Below are 7407 nucleotides of genomic sequence, written 5' to 3'. Positions count from 1 at the left end.
TCGGGTCTGAACAGTCTGCTTGCTGCTCTGTGAATGGGGGAATTGGGGCTTCTCAAGACTTTAGGAAGAAATTGGCTCACAGCCAGTGTGCACTGGGAGCTCTCCAGCTCCTATTTGGCCTAAGAACTGTAGCAGTGGATTCGTGTTTCTTTGGTGGGTTATTCTTATTCTTGTTATGTCCTTCATAATTAATGTTTATTCGAAATTTGATAAGTTAAAAATAGCCTGCCTTTGTCTTCTTTGCAGGTTCCCTTCTCTGTTTTCAGAGGGTTCCTAGCAAGATTTTTCTTTTATGCATCACTCATCCCATAAAAATATGGGTGCCCAGACAAGCAGCAGGCTCTGTGCTAGATGCTAGGTGCTTAGGAGAGACAAAAATGTCTTGCCTCATAGACCTGTTGGTCTAATTTGTGGTAAGCACATGTTCAACAAATAAATAAATAATCACAAAGTGAAAATCTCTAGAAAACCAACATTGAATATCGAGCTGTACAGCACTAAGTAGCAATGTGTGTGTAGAAGCATAATGGAGGGCTCACCCAGAATAACCAGTTGGCATAAGAATATAAACAGAAATCATTTAACTTATACCAGGATCGTAACAGACAAGTATTGGTACAGCTTAGGTTGATACCCAAATCATTAACATAATAAAAAGAATGTCTCCAAACAGCACATGAGACCAGCAATTATTGAACAGAGGAGTGGGAGGCAGGAATGGGGAGCTCTGGATTACAGATGAGTTCATTTTTGTTATGGGGCTTGATGAAACCCATGAAACTTCAGGGGATCTCTAGGTGAGCCTTCTGCTCAGACATAGCCCTCAAGTGAGTCTGGCTGAAGGCTACACTTGGACAGGTCCCAATTGGATTGATGCATTTAAACATGATCTCTGACATTGTCTTGTCTTGCAGTCACAGTTATATTCATGGCACCCAACTCCTTTAAGGCACTCTTTTTAAGATCTTTTCAAAGAAAAATTAAGAACACTGTATCAATTAAACTTTTTCTCCCAGGTGACAGGACAGTTCCAGCTCACTCACCAAATGGCCCAAATGTTAAGCTATTTTAAGTAGTAGCCTCTGCCAGCTTCCTATGACACAGCTAAGACTGGTTTTGAGAGGAAGCCATGGGATTGGAGCTTTTCTACAGACTTCGGGGTAAACTGACCACTAGTCTCTGCCTACCTGCCTAGAACCAGTCACTTTCAGCTACCAGCCAACATGGTTGGACCTAAGCCACTAGCCAATAGGTAAAAGTTGTCTACATCATCTTGGCTCTTCTGTGTCACCTTCTCCTGTGTCAAGTTTTCCCAAGGTCCAGTAATGTGATAGAAGAGATGTGATTAAAGTACAAGATTTATGAGGCCCCACACTGACGGAAATAATAAATTGTATAAGCCTATATGAAAAAGAGACTGAGATTGTCTTTATTCCTTTATCTCTCCATTGAGATGCACACACACACACACATACATAATACACACCCCACACATACATAACACATAACACACACACCCCACACATACATAACACATAACACACACACCCCACACATACATAACACATAACACACACACCCCACACATACATAACACATAACACACACACCACACATACATAACACATAACACACACACCCCACACATACATAACACATAACACACACACACACCCCACACATACATAACACACACACACCCCACACATACATAACACAATACACACACACCCCACACATACATAACACATAACACACACACACCCCACACATACATAACACATAACACACACACACCCCACACATACATAACACATAACACACACACCCCACACATACATAACACAATACACACACACACCCCACACATACATAACACATAACACACACACACCCCACACATACATAACACATAACACACACACACCCCACACATACATAACACACACACACACCCCACACATACATAACACAATACACACACACCCCACACATACATAACACATAACACACACACCCCACACATACATAACACATAACACACACACACCCCACACATACATAACACATAACACACACACCCCACACATACATAACACAATACACACACACACCCCACACATACATAACACATAACACACACACACCCCACACATACATAACACATAACACACACACACCCCACACATACATAACACACACACACACCCCACACATACATAACACATAACACACACACACATACATAATACACACCCCACACATACATAACACATAACACACACACCCCACACATACATAACACATAACACACACACACATACATAACACATAACACACACACACACCCCACACATACATAACACATAACGCACACACCCCACACATACATAACACATAACACATACACACCCCACACATACATAATACATAACACACACACACGCTCATAAACACATACTCCAATGAGCACCTTCCTCCCTATTTGACAACTTGTCACTCAGAAAGATCAATGGTGTGTACCCACTTTGGACAGTTGACATTATTATAGGATGCTAACAGTGATCGTCTTCCTTTATGGTTATTAATCAAGAATGTATTTCCCAATGACTAACCCCACAAAGGTTATCATCTACTTTAATCCATATTTATTTCACTACTAACAAGAGATTCATTTCTCTCCCATCCCTACTGATGCAAAATTACCATCATTCCCAAGACCTCTTTGGGTTCCTTGACCAGAAGAGGCATTTAGCTATGTCATCCATGATGTATTGCACATTTAATTGCACTATGCAGCTATTCAAAAAGCATTCAGAAGTAATCATTTAGCAGTAATATCCCAGGGCAATCCAAGGTCACAGTACATTAAAAACTAATTCACAGCAGTTCGAGAATGCATTTTTCATATATGGAGTAACATAATTCTTTTATGATAAAAGTGATGGTACTATTAGAGAGTGATGGGAGACGAGATATTCTGCATATCCATCATTGGACCTATTGTGCAAATGGCAAAGCCAGACCTCTGTACTCCTCATAACTCAACACACCTATAATCTGTATTAAATACCACTGACCATGTTAACCTTTTATATCACTGACCCTGCTTTCAGGAGCAACAGCCCTCACTTGTTATCATACACGATGTGATCATTTAATATTTACCAAAATAATTTCACCCACAAATTTTTATCTTTTACTTTCTCTGATCATTCCCTCATGTATAAAATAGTAATCTCTGTGGGTGAGAGCTTTTGGTTTGGTTTTTGTTTAAGTGTGTGTGTGTGTGTCTGTGTGTGTGTGTGTCTGTGTGTGTGTGTGTGTGTGTGTGTGTGTGTGTGTGTGTGTGTGTGTGTACATACTATGAATTTACTTCCAGGAATAAGAACTAAAATTAGAACAACCTGTGTCACACATCTGTCATATTACAATAATAATGAGCCAAGGAAACAAGGCCTTACATTCAAGGTACCCACTCTACAGAGCCCATTCTCCAGGCAGTGCTTTAACAAGGACGTACCAAAATTGCTGCCAGCCAGGCTCCACTGCCACTCTCTTTCTTTCCTACTTCTTCATATTTTCCATTCCCAAATCTACTTTTTTCCAATCAGTCCATATACTTGAAACAGAATCAGAGGCTGTGTCTGAGTCAGTGGACCATTTAAGATGATTAATAAGTACAACCTCAGGGCAGCTGTCAAATCTTGACAAGGTTGAGAAGATTTTAATTTTGTATCTACTACTTGCTGTGTGACCTCAGGCAAATCGCATGAGCTCTCTGAACTTCTTTGTTTTTGTTTCCCCTCAGTACAACAGGAGTGATAACACCTACATTTCAGGGTTGTGATTTTTACCAGTGAAAAAACATCTGGCTATTATTGATGGGCACGTGGTAGATTCTCAGAGAATGACATGTTCCCTTTCTAGTCATGCCATGCTGTCCATGGAATACCAAAAGTCAAAAGGGGGCTTGGCCAATCTGTGAATACCTTGGAGCAACCTTTCTTATTCACAGTGTGTCACTGAGAGAGTTTGGATCTGTGTCCTGCTGCCCTCTTCTGGATACTAACTCTCAGATCTGCCTGTGAGTCCTGGATGTAGACCCAGAGTCTGATTCAGCCCTAGTGGAGACTCCATAGATCATATCCAGGGACGCAATGGATGCAATTACAACAAGATTAACAAACAGATCAACAAGAGGATAGCTGAGATGACTGCTGGCTGCTGAGCCTGTGTGTCTCAGCTCTGTGGAAGTGACATAAAGCAGGGGTCTCTCACAGGATTTCTGGATTGTCCTACTCTCATAGAGTGTTCTGAGTTAGGCATGCACACTGAGAAGACACAAGGATGTACAGACGTTAGAAATAAAAACTAAACAGAGACTCGTCTGGAAAAATCTTAAGCTATTTGAAGTTGGGCCCTATTTTTCATCCATTTATTCAAATGTGGTTTTCTTCAAGTTGTTAGATCTTTAACTGTATATAGTCACAGAGTGATAATCCATCCACTGTTAATTCCTATACAACATTCCTAGCCAGTTCCTGTTTTGTATCAAGTTGATGTCCAAAAATATGATAACATCTTTAAAAGTGTTCAAATATTTAGGAGTTTTCACAGATAAACATGGGAAATTGTATTAAATAGGTTACAAAATATTTGAGATCCAAGGAATAAGCTTATGAAATGATAATCCATTAGCTTTTGAAATCCTGCTAGGCAATAGCATTCATTCAAGTTTAGCAACCAGGGAAATGACTGACACTTACTGAAAATAAAATGCTCTGCTAGCTGAAGACTCACCAAAGACATAAAGATCCAAGTTTTAGTTTTGAAAACAAATCTGAAAGCTTACCAAGTACCTTGGATTTTCCAAGCTCTGTGATTAAATTTTGGTTGTGCTTGTTATTGTTTAAAACTCTAAAGAACAGTGTGTGCTTCAAGGTTTTAATAGATGCATGTGTTAACAGATGGGTGAGTGCAGAAGGGAGAGGTTGGGGTCTAAAAGAACCAGGATGCTTCCCATTACTGCTGTGATCTACATGTTCCTAACATACAGTATTTTCACCTGGTACTTCAAACGTGTATTCAAGATCCATAGAATTTAAGTGATATATATATATATATATATATATATATATACATACATATATATAAACATTCAAGTTAAATTACACTTGAAATAGACTAATAAAAATTATAAACATTCTGAAATAGTAATTAGTATGTATGAAATAGGAATTGCTTTGTTCTCTCAATTTCTATAATCACACATTGAATTTGTTAAAGTAACACTGACACAGCAGTATTATTTGCTAGAAAATACTAAAAGTAGATCTCATGTAGGCCTAGGGATCAATAGATGGGGAATATTACTACCAACAGCACTCACAAATGAAGATAGGATTGAGAGACTTGGGGTAGAAATACATTAGCTATCTGCTTTGTTCTCCTCAGGAGCACAAGCAGATTTTCATGTGTGCATGCACATAAGCACCGAATCACACACACACACACACCACAGATACACTCACACACACACCACACACATGCCACACAAACATACCACACACACATACACTCACACACACAAACACACACACACACCACACACACTCACACACACAAACACACCACACACCACACACACACACATACATGAGTTGTACATACAGCACACACAATGTGCACACTTTTGCCTTCATTCTGCAAGCATGAATGCCTGTAACTAAGAACCAACTTAAAACCTCCTTCTTAACAAATCCTCAATTTACTTCAACAAAATGATGAGCCCGTTTCTTTTCTCCCTTACCTATTTTTTTCTTCTCTTGTTTCCTTTAATACATCATAATCATAATTCTGCATATCAATAATCTAGACTATGATTCCAACCAAGTGTGCCTTAGGTTGTGGAAACAGCCCAGTGTAGTGAGGTACCAGCTGCGCAAACATGAGGACCTGAACTCAATGCCCAGAACCCGGGTAAGAAGTTGGGTATAGGGACTAGGTTGATACTTAGCAGTAAGAGAATTTGCTGTGAAGGACAGCAGTTTACTTCCCATGGAGGGAAGCTGTCGAGCACTTGTAAATCCACTTCTAGGGGATCTGATAATTCTTCTGTTCTCTGCAGGCAGCTGCACTCACGTTCTCATGCAGCAGACACACAGACACACAAATAAAATAAAATAAAATGAATCTTTTAAGTATAAAAGGTAGGGGCTGGGTGCTTTGCTCCCAGGACCGAGAAGGCAGAAACATGGATCCCTGGGATTCCCTGACCTAACTAGTCCATAGTCTTTGAGGAACAACTGGGGTTGACTCCTGGTCTTCACGTGCAAAAGCTCTCTCTGTCTCTGTCTCTCTGTTTTTTGCCCTCCCCACACTCCTTTCTTCTCTCCCTCCACCCCTTCTCTTTGTGTGCCTTTCTTTCTCTCTTTCCCTCTTCTGTCTCTTTGTGTGTCTCTGTCCCTGTCTGTCTCTGTCTCTCATCCACAATATTTCTGTCTCTTTCTCACACACTCACATTCTTTCTTATACACACACACACACACACACACACACACACACACAAACGAACATGCACACAAACTATACTGTCTACATCTTAATTACTTTTTTAAATCCCTGGCATCAAATTTACAGTTTGGAACACAGTAGATACCTCAGTCAGAGGTACCTTCGACACAATTGACTAAAATTGTGTTTTGTCTGCTACTACATTCTTAGTCAGCTGACCTATAAAATGTTTTATTTGCACATATGGCAGCCACCTGACTGTTAACCAGGAACCGCAGTAAGCTTTTAGCTGTGAATAACATTGAGATGGCCAAGCATTTGTTGAGACTTCTCGAAGCATCTGAGGCATAGACTAGATAACTTCAGGCTTCTTGGGAACACACCTGATTGTAATTCTAGACAGAATGGCTTCATTCTCCTGTGCTTGCTTTCCTCACACTTTTTTTATTATTATTATTAGATATACTTCTTTACTTAAATTTCAAATGTTAATTCCCTTTCCCGGTTTCCTGTCCATAAGCCCTTTCCTGTCCATAAGCCCCCATCTCCCCCATACCCCATATGGCTATTCTCCCCATCCATCCCTCTTACTGTCCCCCATATTCCCCTGAACTGAGGGTCCAACCTTGGCAGGACCAAGGGCTTCCCCTTCCACTGGTGCCCCAAGGCTATTCTCTGCTACTTATGCAGTTGGAGCCGTGGGTCAGTCCATGTATAGTCTTTCAGTGGTGGTTTAGTCCCTGGAAGCTCTGATTGGTTGGCATTGTTGTTCTTACGGGGTTGCAAGCTCCTTCAACTCTCTCAATGCTTCCTCTAATTTCCCCCAAGGGGGTCCTGTTCTCAGTGGTTTGCTGCTAGCATTGACCTCTGTATTGGACATGCTCTGGATGT

This window comes from Rattus norvegicus, chromosome 5 (assembly GCF_021556685.1).
Source record: "Rattus norvegicus strain SHRSP/BbbUtx chromosome 5, alternate assembly SHRSP_T2T, whole genome shotgun sequence".
NCBI classification, from domain to species: Eukaryota; Metazoa; Chordata; class Mammalia; order Rodentia; family Muridae; genus Rattus; species Rattus norvegicus.
This window is presented reverse-complemented; position numbering follows the sequence as displayed.